Below are 16,870 nucleotides of genomic sequence, written 5' to 3'. Positions count from 1 at the left end.
CTGGTTTTCCTCCCCATTTTCCATAACTTCTGGGGGGTGTAATATGCCCGATATATGAGGAACAGATGGGACACGCGCTGGGATGGAGATATAGAGGCCAGGTGCCCCTGTTCAAGCGTTTTAGCCCACTGTTCCCGAGATATCGGGCCGAGATCCCCTATCCAACCCTGTCTACTCTTGGCTGGGCCTTCGCCTTTCAAGAAACTGCCTCTAAGCTTCATATATAGGCCCGAGATCTGACCTTTTGCGTGTCCATGATCTATGAGGGCCTGGAGCAGGGGTATTTCAGTTCGCTCAATAGTGAGTGATCCATATTGGGCCTGAATTGCATGCCTCAGTTGCAAATATTTGTAAAATGACCTATTAGGGACATTGAATTCCTGGCTGATAGTTTCAAAAGATTTCATTGTGTTCCCCTCATAAAGGTGTACTATTCTATTAATCCCCTGGCTATCCCATTCCGGAGCTTTGTCGACCTTATTTAATTCAAACAGATGACGGTTACACCATAGAGGAGTATAGGTAGTTATTCCCACATATCCCAATTTACGCTTTGCTTGCTGCCATACCTTCCTCATTAGAGTATTGGTGGGGCAGCTATAAGAAAGGGCATTAGCCTCCAGAGCTTCGGGAACCAGTTTGTGAGGTGCTCCCATCATCATCAACTTGTGACCTATGGACCCCCCCTCTTGAAGTCCTGCCCCTGTTAGATGCTGGAGTTGGGCGGCCAAGAAGTATGCCCCCAAATGTGGTATGGCCAACCCTCCCTCCGCGACGGGCAGCTGCAGCGTGTGTAAGCCTATCCGAGCATGCCCCTTTTTCCAGATTAATTGCCGAATAAGCGAGTCCATGACCTGGAACCATTTCTGGTTGATCCAAATTGGAGAGTTGTGTAGAATGTAAAGTATTTGGGGTTGCCAAATCATTTTTACCAGGCTGCAGCGGCCCGCCACCGAGAGAGGGAGGCCACACCAACTATTAAGTTTCCTCTTCATTTTCGTCAATAATGGTGCCAGATTCTCATTGGCATATTGACTTACGTCCCCTGATATCCAAATGCCCAGGTACTTCAGCTTAGTCACCAACTCCAGGCCGGTTATCATTGGGGGTGCCCCATGTTCCCCATGCCGGAGCAGTGGTAAAAGAGCTGATTTGTCCCAATTGATCTCTAAGCCCGATTGTTGGCCAAACTCGCCCATCAGATGGATCACTCTATTCAGGGTAGAGTCCACATCACCAATAAAGAATAGAAGGTCATCTGCGAACAAGGCAATTTTTTCCTCGGAACTACCCCGCCGAAATCCCTGTATGTCCGGGCAAGACCTTACCAGGGCCGCAAGGGGCTCCATGGCCAATACAAAAAGGAGGGGGGAGAGCGGACATCCCTGCCTTGTACCTCTTTCCAGTTGAATTTCCGCCTCTGGGGGGGCGTGGCCGGATGTGGGAGTGAGTGAGTGAGAGAGTGAGAACGCTGGACGCCCGCTCCTAGCCTCCCCTAGCTCTCCCTCCATGTAAGAGAATCTCCCTGGTGGAGGTGGCGCTTACTCTGGGCTTCTACCTGGACCCTGTGTGGGACGTGGCGGCCCTGGTCGCCTGGCTCCGGAGCTTGTTGTACACCGCCGGGCGGTGCTTGGCGGTGGGTCTCGCGGGAGTTCGTGTCGGCGTGGCGCCAGCGTCATCAGAGGCGCGTCATCGGGAGCGAGCCGAGCAGAGGGAGCCTGCGGGAGCCCGAGGGAACCTCTCCAGCTGACTCGGGACGCGCTGAGAGCAGTGACTGCAGCAGCAGCTATTAAGAAGTCATTAAGAAGACCCGGGCGGCGGCCCGCAGCAATTCATAAAGAAGAAGCCTATGGCATCTACCTAGGCTGACGGTAAAGCGGCAGTGTGCGGTGGGGTGAGAGGCAAGCAAGGAGGAGGGGACAGTACCTGGGAATGACCATATGAACATTCAAATATATTTGTCTACCTCTACTACACACTAAGCCTGTTTGCTGGAAGATATAGGGTCCCAAGCCTTTGGAGCCCTTGGGATTTACTGAAAGGGCTGTCTCCCCTTCTTTTTCTTTTTTTTAGTATTGCAGTCTCTATAGCGTGATGAACTCTGTTAAATTATCTATGCAAATCCAATACAACATCTAGAACATTTAGAACCAGGCAAACTGCTGGGGGAATAGTCTTTTGGGTCCATGCTCAGCCTGCACGGTTACCCTGCTGTTACCTTGGCTTGGAGCCACCGCACTATTTCTTTTGCCTTACCGCATGGACTTGTATCACGCTGCTAACACTAGGTTTTTTGGGGGGCGATTCTATCGCAATTTTTTAACATCTCTATTTCTGGCCGCTTTTTTACCATGCTTAGTAAGCGGGCTAACGAGGATGGGATGATTGGTGAGGGGAATCAAAAAACTCGGGCTGCTAAAGAGAAAGCAAATCAGGCATCGGCTACTGTAGTAGCAAAACTGGAACGCTTTGCCCATGCAACCTCCCCTACCAGAAAAGGGCCCCCCCAGCCAGCAGTCCAAACAAAGACACAGGGGGGTACTGCGGAAAGGAGAAGTACCACTCAACTAGCATCTAATCCAGGACGATCACCTAGTGGCAGCAAGATACATGATGCAGCTACAGCAGCAAGCAAGATAGCACACAATATACCAGCGCCGGTGGAATCCCCTCCATTGGAGGGTGATGAGCCCACACTGCGTGATATATTGAAGGCAGTTAATGAATGCAAAGTGTCTATAGATGGCCTCGATAACCAGCTAGCCAGTATTAAAATTGAATTGCACTCCATGGGCCAACTACTGAGCAATACAGTGGCAAGAACTACGATTCTGGAAGGGAGACTGAGCACGATCGAGGATGACTTTTCCCCACTACAGCAAAAAATAAATGCACTATTGAAACAATCAGCCATACAGTCAGCAAAACTAGACGCGCTGGAAAATAACAACCGTAGGAATAATATCCGCCTGATTGGCCTCCCAGAGGGAAGCGAGGGGTCTAACCCCATAGATTTTTTGGAAATTTGGTTCAGGGAACTTATGGGTAACACCCCCTTTACCACTCTCTTTGCTATTGAAAGGGCCCATAGAGTCCCCGCAGGTCCGCATCTATCAGAGGGCCGCACCAGGCCTCTGATATTGAGACTCATGAACTATAATGATCGTACCATTTTATTACGTAGGACCAGGGAGCTGAAGGATGTTTTCTATAAAGGATCCAGGGTCTCATTCTATCCAGACTTCTCGCCAGATCTACAGAAACGGAGAGCTGAGTTTATCCCTATTAAGCGAACCCTCCGCCAATATAAGTTAAATTATGCACTGTTGTATCCTGCCCGGCTACGAATAACTGCTTTGGGCTCAACTCTTTTCTTTGACACCCCAGGAGAAGTGGAAAGATGGTTGGAGGAACATAAAAGTGATTTTTAGCCACTCTGCAACCATTGGGACTGGCTAAATAGGACTGGCTCCTTGGGAGCCTTTTTTTTTTTTTTTTTTTTTTTTTTTTTTTTTTTTTTTTGGGGATAACACCTGCACGAGTAACAATGTTAGAGATGTAGAAAACTTATATATGTTAGCTAGATTTAGCTTGAGGCATGGGATTATAATGTTTTTTTTTAGCACTAATTCGCGCCTCTTAGAAAGGAGGGATGAGTAAGGGTGTTAGTATAAATGTTGGTATAAATCGCACAATATAATGCAAATATCACTATATCCCTCACATAGGTATTGGAGGGGGTGTCATTGAACACCCCCCCCCTGTTTTTGTATAAAACCTGCACGAGTAACAATTCTAGAGATGTAGAAAATTTATTATATTAGCTAGATCTAGCTCGAGGTATGGGATTATAGTGTCTTTTTTTTTTTTTTTTTTTTTTTTTTAGCACTAATCTGCACCTTTTAGAAAGGAGGGGTGAGCAAGGGTGTTAGTATAAATGTTGGTATAAACCGCACAAGATAATGCAAATATCACTATATACCTCACATAGGTCCTGGAGGGGGTGTCATTGAACACCCCCCCCCTGTTTTTTTTTTTCCTCTCCTCCTTTTTTTCTTTTTTTCTTTTTTTTTGGATGCAAAGGTGCACTGTCTTAATTCTATATAATATCTGCACTTGAAATAACTTTATTGAGCAGCACGGGGGAATTTTTTTTATGAAAGTATGTGGTATGTTTTATAGGATCATTGATTAGTAAGGGGGGGTGAGGAAGGGAGATGGCAGGTACGTCATAACATAGTGTAAACACTATTAGAAATGCTTAATGGTTGGGCATCGAGGATGCCTCACTGAATACGCCCTGCCACTTTCCCTCCCCCCCCCCTCCCCTTTTTGTGTTTTGTATTTTTTGTTTTTCGTTTTATTATTTTTATTATTTTTATTTCTCTTTTTTTCCTTTTGAGCCTAGGTGGCATTAGTGGCGGGGTACTGAGTGAGGTCGAGGTGAGACATTCCGGGGAGCCTAGGGCTCCCTGGGCTATTTGGGAGAGCGGGGGGAACGGAGTTGGGTGTCCAGGGTCCTGGGGAGTATGGAAAATCGAGCCACAATAGTGTCCCCCAGGGGATACCCTGATGGGTGGGCGGGTGGGTGGGAGGTGGTGGGGGGGGGGAGGAGCTGCTCAGGAAGTTGGGGGGGGGCGGGGGGATGGGAGGGTGGGGAGGATGGGTGGGTCGTAGGGTTAAGGGGACCACCTCGAGCGCGTATAGCCGATACAACGGAATTGGGGGGGGGGAGGGACAGTGGGCCCGTCGTGGGAGGGCGGGCCCCCTTCTCTCCCTCCCCCCTGTCCCGTCCGGTCTGAGTACTAACAGCACCTATGGGTAGTGCACATATCTTATCATGGAATGTGAGGGGATTGGGAGACCCAAAAAAGAGGGCAGCAGTTTTTCTGGAAACAGGAAGGGGAGGTCCTGGCTTGCTTTTCCTTCAAGAGACACACCTAATTCCCAGTACAGCCCCATTGTTAAGGAACCGGAGGTTCTCGGCATACTATCACTCTTTTCACACAACTTATTCAAGAGGGGTGAGTGTCCTTGTTAAAAGAGGCACAGATTTTCTGTGCAAAGAGTCCTCTATTGACAAAGAGGGAAGATTTGTTTTTTTGTTTGGCCTCCTGTCCGGGCGCCAATGTATTTTAGCCAATATCTATATACCCCCTCCTTTCAAACTGGAAGTAATGGTTAAGTTGACGACGTTCTGTCTAGATAAACCAGCTGTCCCATGTATAGTAGTAGGCGATTTCAACGAAACGCTGGACCCGCATATTGATAGATTTCCTGCTCCACTGGCGATCAAAATGGGGCGTTTGCAGGGCTTCATCTCCGAAATAGGTTTGAGCGACTTATGGCGAACACGCCATCCTCAAGTAAGACAGTATTCTTGCTTCTCCAGCACTTATTGCACACTATCAAGAATTGACATGGTACTGGGCAATAAAGCAGCCGCGGAGGTGGTCCAGGAGATAGAATATGGAGTAAGGGGGGTGTCTGACCACTCCCCCCTGTCCATGATACTGTCTCTGGGTATTAGACCAGGCCCAAGAGAGTGGAGGATTAACCCGGGCTGGCTGGTATTAATGGGCCCCCCAAGTTCCCACCAGGAAAAGTTAGAGGAATTTCTTCAAATAAACAGGGGCTCTGCCCCCCCGGGTGTGGTTTGGGACTCCTTAAAAGCCTACATTAGGGGCACATTGATACAACAAGTAGCAATTATTAAGAGGAAAACTCGAGACCAGGATTTAGCAATGAGAAATAAGGTAGCCCAGGCAGAACAAGCATACATAGCAGCACCATCGATTGCAAGTCAGCGGGAATGGCTGGACAGCCAACAAGTCTATAAAATAGCCCTCCTAAAAAAAGCTGAGAACAGGCGGATTTTCCAGCGCCAGCATTATTTTGGCGAAGGAGAGAGAGTAGGTAGAACCCTTTCTCTCCTGGTTCAAACTAACAGTGCTCCAACAGTAGCCCAGGTAATTAAGTCACCCACAGGTGTTCTGGTCTCCAGCCCCTCCGCAATTATGAGGGTATTCCACGATTACTATAGGAATTTATATAAATCTGTCATTCAGGGACAAGGTAATTCGGCGACTGATTTTCTACTTCGGACAGCAATACCAACTTTATCAACAGATGATAAATTCTCTCTTGAGCTACCACTTACGCTGGAAGAATTAAGGAATGCAGTGGCCGCAATGCCTAACGATAAATCCCCAGGGCCAGATGGCCTTCCAGTAGAAATTTATAAACGCTATGGGGAGGTCCTGTTGCCGGAACTCCTCGTGATATTGAATCACGCATTGGAGACAGGGGAACTCCCTGACTCGATGCGTGAGGCTAATATTACTCTAATTTTGAAGGAGGGAAAGGATTCCCAGGAAGTTTCATCATACCGGCCGATATCCCTGTTATGTACGGATATCAAAATACTAGCCAAAGTACTAGCAATCCGGTTAAACACATACATTCACAAACTTATACACCCAGACCAGTCGGGTTTTATCCCGGGTAGGGCGACTAGCACCAACATTAGAAGAGTCTTCCTTAATGTCCAATTACCTAGAGATAATGAGGGGGTGGGGGCCATCCTAGCACTTGATGCCACTAAGGCCTTCGACAGTTTGGAATGGGGCTATCTGTGGAGGGTCCTAGAGAGGTTTGGATTTGGCCCCCTTTTTACCCAGTGGATAAAATTAATGTATAACAAACCTAGGGCCAAAATCAAGCTGGGTACTGAAACCTCTGGGTAATGCACTTATTTAATATGCTCTTAAAGCAAACCCATCTCTCCTCTGTGTTCTTTGTTCCTACAAATTCCCACAAAATCAAAATCCAAAATCCTCCTCGTACAACAGTATCTCTAGTCCACCCATCTTGTCCGCCAGGCTCCTGTCATTGGTGAACATGCCACGTAGTTTAGACCAGTCATATATTATCCTCTTATTGGGTGTTCCGAGATTGCAGCTAGGACTTGCTACTATACTTACCTTGGGTTTATGTGCTTTGGTGAACCTACCACTAATGCCCCCAATACTACCCTCTGGAATATGTTCCGCGCTGACCATCTCTGCCTCTGGACCCTCCCCTCCGTCACCTAGTTTAAAAACCCCTCTAACTTTTTGGCCATCTTCATTTCCACATGATCTGCACCCTCCTCATTTAGGTGCAGTCCATCCCTTCTATAATACTGGTTATTGGCTGAGAAGTCAGTTCAGTCCTCCAGTAACCCAAACCCCTCCTTACTACACCAGCTCCTCAGCCACTCGTTTACTTCCCTAATCTCCCTCTGCTTTCTGATGTGGCTCGATGTACCGGTAGTATTCCTGAGAATACTACCTTGGAGGTCCTTTTCCACAATTTAGCTCCCAAGTCCCTAAAATCGTTCTTTAGGACACTCCATCTGCCTCTGACTTTGTCATTGGTGCCAATGTGCACCATGACAGCTGGTTCTTCCCCAGCCCCTCCCAGTAATCTGTCCACCAGATCCAAGATGCGCAGAACCCGAGCACCTGGTATACAACAACCAGTTTGGCAATTAAGGTCTTTGTTACAGATTGCCCTCTCTGTCCTTCTAAGAATTGAGTCCTCTACCACCAGAATCTGTCTTTTCCCTTCGCTTCCCCCCCACTCTGACTGGAGGCGTTCTTCCACTGGCAGCTAGGAGAGCCCCTCAGCTCCAGCAGTGCTGGTCCCTGACTGGTTTCACCAATGTCACTCAATGGAGCGTACTTATTGGGATGCTCCAGCCCTGTAACGGCCTCCCTGGCACTTCCCCCTCTACCTTTCCTGACTGTCACCCATCTATTCTTTCCTAGTGCCTGCACCTCTTTGTCTCCACCCGCCTCTGTGCTGGCCCCTGCCCGCACCTGCCGTGTACGTTCCTGGCTCTCCTTTAGTATGGAGGGACTTCTCAGTGCTGACAGCTACTTCTCTAGATTCAGAACCTGGGCTTCCAGGGAAACAATGTGCTTACATTTTGCACAGCAGTGTTCAACTTCGATCGGATGATCAAGGAACACATACATGCCGCAAGATGTACACCGAGTCGCCTCTTCACTCCCTCCGGGCATCGTACCTATTAATTTAATGTGGATTGGGGATTATACCCTGTCCAAATGACCTAACAACTAGCTTCCTGACACTAATACTCAAGACAATGCACAGGTACTCAACAAGACAATACACAGGTACTCACAGACCAACGTGCACTCACAATACACAATTACCAACAATCCACATACACTACTCAGACAACACTCAGGTACTCACACTACACAGGTACTATGACCCCTGTTACAACCTCCTGTTTTCAACTCTTGTTTTTAACTCACAACTTTGTACAGTTCCACTTGGACAGAGTTCCAGCAAGCTGAAAGATGAGCAGGCTCAAAATGAGTTTTACAGAAATTTATATAGGCCTCAAGCACCTGTGACCAATTAACCACTCTACAATGCCCTGGCAGAACAAGCAATTGTGGGGCTGAGTAGAGGATGGGCTTTCAAGGATGCGAGGGAGGAAGAATGTGAGGGAAGCACCAGGGTAGGCATCTCAGAAGGGAGCTAGTTGTGGGTTATTCCAGAGGGACCCACTCTTTCGGGTCTCCATGTTTGCGCCAGTCCAATAGTTATGTAAGGGGTACTGCAGCTTGGTATTTGTAGATGTTAGGGAACGCCAGGCCTCCATACTTTTGAGGAAGGCCAGGGTGCTTGATTTAGGTCTGGAGAGTTTCTGGGCCCACATGAATTAAAAAAAAGGGAGTTCACTGATTTAAGGAAGGAGGGAAGGCTGTGGATCAGGAGGGTCATAATTAAGTGACTTATGAATGAGTCACTGAGGAATTTTGTGAGGTTTGACATTTTAAGGATATTGCAGGGACCAAACAAGGAGAAGGGGCCAGTGTTTTTTTTTTGTAGAAGTTGATGGGTCCTGACTTAAGAAGAGGCCAGTAGTTTTTTCAGGCATGTTTTGGAATTTTTTTTGCTAAAATGGAAGGTGATTTCACATATGATTGCAAATATGTAACCAATACTCTCAATGAATTTCTTGCTATGTATGTCTCCATTTGGAAACAATGTTAGAGTAGAGTTAGGGACCGCACTTTGCAGAGGAGCCTTGACGTGGCAGTGCGACTTCACATATATTTGCAAATGTATCCAACGTAAACCAAACACAAACTGTTCAAACACTGTAAACATTTTTTTTATTTTGCTGACTGCCTGGTAAGTGTTCCAGTGGATTCTTCTTCACTTTTGAGCGTTATTGCAATACATGTTATCACATGTTACATGCTTAGAGTATTGCAGTGGCATTCACTGCCAATGGTACCTCAGCACATCCAACACATACAGTGCATCGGGAAAGTATTCACAGCGCTCCACTTTTTCCACATTTTGTTATTACAGCCTTATTCCAAAAATGGATTAAATGCATTGCTATTCTCAAAATTCTACGAACACTACATGTTTAAACTGATTTTACCACAGGTGGACTCCAATCAAGTTGTAGAAACATCTCAAGGATGATCAGTGGAAACAGGATGCATCTGAGCTCAATTTTGAGTGTCATGGCAAAGGCTGTGAATAATTATGTGCATGGGATTTTTTTTGTTTTTTATTTTTAATACATTTTTGCAAAGATTTAAAACAAACTTATTTCACGTTGTCATTATGGGGTATTGTTTGTAGAATTTTGGGGAAAATAATGAATTTAATCCATTTTGGAATCAGGCATAACATAACAAAATTTGGAAAAAGTGAAGCCCTGTTAATACTTTCCGGATGCACTCTACTGTATGCATTGCTGTGCACCACAGTGCACATCAACACACAGCCATGACCGCTGAGGCGTAATGGGCCTAGGTACAAATCAACTGTAACATAATGGGATAAAACCCCATTGAGCGATGTCGCTTGACAGCAGAGATAAGGTCCACGGAACATGTCTAACCCAGCCACGATCTTCAAAATGCCCAGAATTCCCTGGGGCAATACTTTTCTGAGCTCAGGCCCAGCCTGTCCCCCATAGTTCCACCAATCCTTGGTGACAGATCACCCACATTGTCTGGCACCTGACCATGCCCCCATCAGTCAAGGCTCTCTTTCCCTATAGGGGCTCAAGAGGCATTGTGCTGGGCAGATCACCCACACTGTCCAGCACCTGGCCATGTCCCCATCAGTCAAGGCTCTATTTCCCTATAGGGGCTCAAGAGGCATTGTGCTGGGCAGATCACCCACATTGTCCGGCACCTGGCCATGCCCCCATCAGTCAAGGCTCTCTTTCCCCATAGGGGCTCAAGAGGCATTGTGCTGGACAGATATTTTTTGGTCTGTTCTGAACACAACAAAATGGACAGCTGTAGCATTACATACTATTCTTGTGGGGTTTCTGTTTAGCAATTGATCTCTACAACACAGTAAATCTGTTAGCTTCAGACTAATTTAACTTCTCTCTATAGGCACACCACAGGCTCACTTTAACCACTGACCTTAAAGCCAAACCAAACTTTTATTTTCAATCAGCTCAGGCATAAAAACAAAAGGTGTGTAAAGCCAGACAGGTTGGTATCTTTAAAGCGGAGTTCCACCCTAAAGTGGAACTTCCACTTGGCACCTTTCAGGGGGAGGGGGGTGCAGATACTTTTATAATCCAGATATCTACACCCACTTCCGGGAATAGCTAGCCACAGCTAGCTGCAGGTGCAAGCATACCCCCCCCCCCCATTGTGTTCTGGGAAACACACAGTTCCCAGAACACAACGGGGACCAGTGAAGACGGGCAGTAGGGAATCGGGCAGTGAAGCCGCAGCGCTTCACTTCCTGATTCCCTGACCGAGGATGGTGGCGGGGGCATCCGAGAGACGAGTGATTGCTCGTCATCTGCTGCCAACATCGTGGGCACCCTGGACAGGTAAGTGTCCATTAATTAAAAGTCAGTATCTACAGTATTTGCAGCTGCTGACTTAAAGCGGAGGTCCACCCTAAAGTGGACCTTCCACTCATCGGAACCCTCCCCCCCTCCGGCGCCACAATTGGCACCTTTCAGGGGGGAGGGGGGGTGCAGATACCTGTACAGTACAGGTATCTGCACCCACCTCCGGGATAGCTCTCTGCGGAAAGGGGCGTAGATTACGCCCCTTTCCGCAAGTGCCCGCCCCTTTCCGCAAGTGCCCCGCTGCCTGCTGGGAAACACACAGATCCCAGAGGCAGCGGGGACCGTCCTTATTGCGCAGCGCAACTCGCGCAACTCGCGCATGCGCAGTAGGGAACCGGGAAATGAAGCCGAAAGGCTCCATTTCCTGATTCCCATACCCAAGATGGCGGGGGCAGGACCCGAGAGACGATCTAGAGATCGGCTTCGGGTGCCGACATCGCGGGCGCGCTGGACAGGTAAGTGTCACTATTTTAAAAGTCAGCAGCTGCAGTATTTGTAGCTGCTGGCTTTTAAAAAAAAAAAAACGCGGAGTCCCGGCGGACTCCCGCTTTAATATATTTTTTAAGGAGGCCCTCCTCTTACACCACTTCAATACTGGGCACTTTTACCCCCTTCCTGCCCATGACAATTTTTAGCTTTCAGCGCTGTCGCACTTTGAATGACAACTGCGTGGTCATGCAAAACTGTACCCAAACTAGATTTTATAATTTTCTTCCCACAAATAGAGCTTTCTTTTGGTGGTATTGAATCACCACTGGGGTTTTTATTTTTTGCTAAACAAACTAAAAATTTTTGGAAATAAAAGTTTTTCTTTGTTTCTGTTATAAAGTTTTGTTTTCTCCTTCACTGACAGGCACTGATGAGGCGGCACTGAGTTGGCACTGATAAGGTGGCACTGATGGACACTAATAGATGGCACTGATGGGCAGCACTGATGATGAGGTACTGATATGTATTACTGATGGGCACTGACTGGCAGTGTAGTGGGCACTGACTGGCAGTGTATTGGGCACTGACTGGCAATTTATGGGTACTGCCTGGCATTATGATGGGCACTGACTGGCAGCTGATCTGCACCTCTCATGGGGGCTGTGCTGATAATCAATGTGCCCACATGTTATCTTGCTGGACGTCATATGCATTTTTGAATAACTTGGATTTTTTTAAATCAGGGCCGTTGGCAACCGAGTAAACCGGAAGTGACGTTATGACGTCACTAAAGGACGCAATAAAGGATGTCCCACAGGAATGTATTTATTGGAAAGTGAAGACATTCAGCCTGATGAAGTGGAATACTAGAGTATAGGCTAAATAACGTCCATATATGTACCATGGATCATTCCAAACAGCAGAAGTGGACTATGTGTTCCAGTCACTGTACAAGCCGTCTCAAGATACTCGTTACTAAAAAGGTCCTCCAGGTGCAGTCCAGCATGTCATACCACAAATAAAATTAAAATGTGAATATCTCTTTCTTTTCTCATTACTTCTCCCATCTTTACATCTACCACTGTCATATGATCCTTTCCTCTCCATAAAAGTTATGTACTTCCTATTTGGGGGATCCCTCAGAATTGGTGCTCTTCTGTATATTATTTTGGACTTTTCTGGAATTTGAGAATTGGTCAATATTTCTGGAAGGTCTCTCAATGTCCTAATAGTGTACATATATTGTAATTAGTTATAAATGCCACATCCCCTTGTATGTTCCTAGTCTCCTTAAAGCTGAACTCCAGGCAAAACTATTTACGATTTACTTTATTTTACTTATTTATCTTGGAAAAAAAAAAAAAAAAAAAAACAGGGTTGCCTGGAATTCACTTGGAAAAGGTTCCAGTTACCACTAGTGTCCCAGAGCCTTTCACTGACCACCAATGTAAAGCTGGTCATACACTAGTAGGATTTTGGTCAAATCTTTTTTGCTTGTGATGAGAAATTTTGAGAGATCAGGATGGATTTTTTTTTTATTCTCAAACGAACACGTTTCTAACAGTGTGAATTTTTTGTTTAGGGAACTATATTTTTTCCACAATGGAATGTTACAACCAATTGACATTTTTAGGTATTTTTGGATGACATTCGTCATGTCATTAAATGTACTGAGAATCGTATGAGTATTTATAAGGATGTTTGAAAATCTACTAGTGTATGGTCAGCTTAAAGGGGTTGTAAACCCTTGAGGTTTTTCACCTTAATGCATTCTATGCATTAAGGGGAAAAACCTTCTGTAATGCAGCTGCCCCCCAGAGCCCCCCCCCCCCCTTTTACATACCTGAACCCAGTATTTCCAGCGACGGGGACGAGCACACCAGCTACAGCCGGTGTCTCGGGTCCTGATTGGATAGATTAACCACTTCAATACCGGGCACTTAAACACCTTCCTGCCCAGACCAATTTTGAGCTTTCAGCGCTGTCACACTTTGAATGACAATTGCGCAGTCATGCTACACTGTACCCAAATAAAATTTTTATCATTTTTTTCCCATAAATAGAGCTTTCTTTTGGTGGTATTTGATCACCTCTACAGTTTTTATTTTTTGCGCTACAAATAAAAAAATACAGATTTTTTTTTAAAAATATATGTTTTTTTTTGTTTCAGTTTCAAAACTTTGTAAATAAGTACGTTTTCTCCTTCACTGATGGGTACTGATGGGGCTACACTGATGGGCACTGATAAGGCGGCACTGATGGGCACCAATGATGTGGCACCAATGAAGTGGCACTGATGAGGTGGCATTGATGGACACTGATACGTGGCACTGATAGGTGGCACTGATGGGCACTGATAGGCGGCACTGATGGGTGGCACTGATGGGCGGCACTGATGGGCACTGATAGGTGGCACAAATTAGCACTGATAGCTGGCACGGATTGGCATGGATGGGCGGCACAGATGGGCATGGATAGGCGGCACAGATGGGCATGGGTGGGCACTGATAGGTGGCACGGATGGGCACTGATAGGCGGCACAGGTGGGCACTGATAGGCGGCACAGGTGGGCACTGATAGGCGGCACAGGTGGGCACTGATAGGCGGCACAGGTGGGCACTCATAGGCGGCATTGTATTATGTTATACTGTACTAATGGATGCCAATCAGTGCCAAACAATAATGCATGCCAATCAGTGATGCCCATTGTGGGCACTGATTGGCATCCATTATGGGCACTGATTGGCATCCATTGTGGCACTGACTGGCATCCCTGGTGGTCTAGGGAGGATTACTTTTTGCTGGGCATCCCTGGTGGTCTGGTGGCGTCCCTGGTAGGTCCAGTGTGGGCATCCTGGGGGGGGCTGTGCTGATAATGCCCTGAGGGAGAGCGGCTCTCCAGCAGGGCACCCGAGGAGGAGCCAGGGGCGCCACTGAGGGACCTGAGAAAAGGAGGGTTGGGGTCACTCTGTGCAAAACCAACTTCACAGAGGAGGGAAGTATGACTTTTTTGTTTTTTTAAAAACACAAACCTTTTAGTTATCCTTTAAGAGAGTTCAGCTATTTCTTTTTTTAAACAGAGGGGGTTCACCTTTAAATTCCTTCCAGTGATAGAATCCACCAAATATACAATTTAAAAAGTGCTAGTGTTTGTAATTATCTCTGTTACTCCAACATCATTAATCACCTAAGATAAGGAAAAAGCTTTCCAAGCTGTTTTAGAGTTGTCACGTGTAATAAATCAATAAATTCTGTTAAACTACAAAGATCAGGAGCTTCCTGTCCTGTCATGGTCACTCTGGCCAATCATAGGTCGTTCCACACCATAACCTTTATGATGCTGGCAATAGATCGAACAGATTGATATCCAACGCTGTCTAATCCTGTCCTGACACTGGCCACTTAGCAGACCTCTACACTAGGTATGGGAAACAATATACTTTGAAAAAAAAACAGTACACAGGTTGTTCTGTTAATTTTCCATTCCTGTCTGTCAAGTTTAGGCAGGTCCTGCATCATCCTTTAAGTAGTCTTTATTCTCATCATTATCTCCATCGCAGAATTAGGGGCAATTTAACAGATCCAGGTTGTGTTTGCAATGACAGTGTGCTCCGCCTTAGGCTACAGCAGCTTTTGCAACGTGAACGTGCAGCCTGACAAAGATCTCTCTGTGATATTAGCCCTGATCTGACTTCACTGCTTGTTTAGAAATTAACACCATGGGATCATCAGGCTGAAATCACAAACTGATGGAGGTACTTCAGTCCTAGAGATTAGTAACCGAACACGCCACGGATACTGTGAGGGAACGGCTATGGGGGAAGGCATAATCCCTCCGTAAAGGACACAGGTTGGATATGGAAGCATGATCTGACTAGTGATCATTTTTTGCAAGGTTTTTATAATGTACTCAAAAATCCCAAGTGTTCACATTAACATGTACTGCAGCTTTTCTCAAAACATCTCTTTCATTGGGAGAAGAATGCCCTCTTACATTAGTGGTCAGTGGGAAGAATGCCTCTTACATTGGTGGTCAGTGGAAATAATGCAATTAGGCAGGCCCTGGTACTACATGGTTTTGGTAAATCTGAAGACAAAATCTGCAGTGAATCTAATAGTGTACTTTGGTGATCAGCAGGAGGGATGCCCCTTAAATTTGGGGTCAGTGGTAGGGATGCCCCTTACATTGGGGGTCAGTGGAATGAATGCCCTTACATTGGCAGTCAATGGGAAGAATGTTCTTTAAATTGGTGGTCATTGGGAACCTACTTCAAGTCCCACACTGAGGCTGCAATTTGTTAAAGACTACTTACTTTGCTTAAATATTATATATTTGCTTATATATTTGTTATATATGAATATACAAAAGTAATACAACAATACATTTTATTAATAATTGAACATGGTTAAAATTAAAAATGAAATACTGATTTAACTGAACACAGTCAGTTCGTAAGACCATAGAAAAGAATTTATATGAAACCTCCTTACCACCAACGCGTTTCAGGATAGCGTTTAGTCCTTCTTCAGGGGTGCAAAGGAAGGAGGAATTCATCTAAAAGCATAAAATATACAATTAGTACCTTTAAGTGGAACATTCACCCACATGAAATACATAACTAGATGTTAGACGATTAGAGTGATCCACTTACATAATGTTGAATGGCAAAATAGTTTTCAATGTTTCATTAATTAGCATTAAAAAATGTAGGCAAACAACACATGGTAGAAGTGACGGTGGGGCTGCTATCTCAAGAGGCGTCAAAAGAGTCAAAAAAATAGACTCAATGTTGCTATCCTCAAAGGGGTAGTAATCTCCCTGCATTCCAACGGCAGCAAGCCGGCCAGAAGAATATACTGGAGCCAGATAATGGAAATCCCTGGAAGTGAAAAACAAATATATACCAGAAGGTGACTCCAGATTAAAAAAAAAAAAAAAAAAGTTACAAAAAGTAATAGTATTAACTGTTCAAAACATGTGTGATAATTTATCACACATGTTTTGAGCAGTTAATACCATTACTTTTTGTAACTTTTTTTATCCCCTTTGAGGATAGCAAACATTGAGTCTATTTTTTAGACTCTTCTGACACCCCTTTGCCTTGAGATAGGAGCCCCACCGGCACGTTTGCCTGTGCCACATTTTTCATGTGGGTGAATGTTCCACTTAAAGATGAATTCATCTTTCCTTTGCATCCCTGAAGAAGGACTAAACGTTATCCCGAAACGCGTTGGGTGTAAGGAGGTTTCTTATAAATTCTTTTCTATGGTTATACGAACTGACTGTGTTCAGTTAAATCAGTATTTCATTTTTAATTTTAACTATCTTAAATTATTAATAACATTTATTGTTATTATATTACTTTTGTATATTTGTATATAACATTTTTAGTTGCCTAAAAAGTCCACTTAAGGGAATTTTCTCTTTTTGTCTTGAATATTGGATGTGGCATTTGTAAAGCACTTATTTTCCATTCGCTTTCTCTTTCCCTCGCTTATATATTTGGGAGTATT

At 45.4% G+C, this 16,870-nt stretch overlaps 1 long non-coding RNA gene across 1 annotated transcript in view; it reads right to left on the bottom strand.

Moving 5' to 3' along the window:
* The window catches only part of LOC143983039 (uncharacterized), a 292,655-nt gene that overhangs the window by 244,048 nt on the left and 31,737 nt on the right, over positions 1 to 16,870 (bottom strand). The window contains exon 2 of the long non-coding RNA XR_013274553.1: positions 15,848 to 15,911. This is a non-coding gene — a long non-coding RNA (uncharacterized LOC143983039). The remainder of the gene's footprint in view (positions 1 to 15,847; positions 15,912 to 16,870) is intronic.

This window comes from Lithobates pipiens, unplaced genomic scaffold (genome assembly GCF_037356315.1).
Source record: "Lithobates pipiens isolate NorthernLeopardFrog02 unplaced genomic scaffold, aLitPip1_a1.2 Scaffold_1, whole genome shotgun sequence".
In the NCBI taxonomy this organism is placed as follows: domain Eukaryota; kingdom Metazoa; phylum Chordata; class Amphibia; order Anura; family Ranidae; genus Lithobates; species Lithobates pipiens.
Note: the sequence above shows the minus strand (reverse complement) of the source record. Positions and strands in the feature narration are given on the sequence as shown.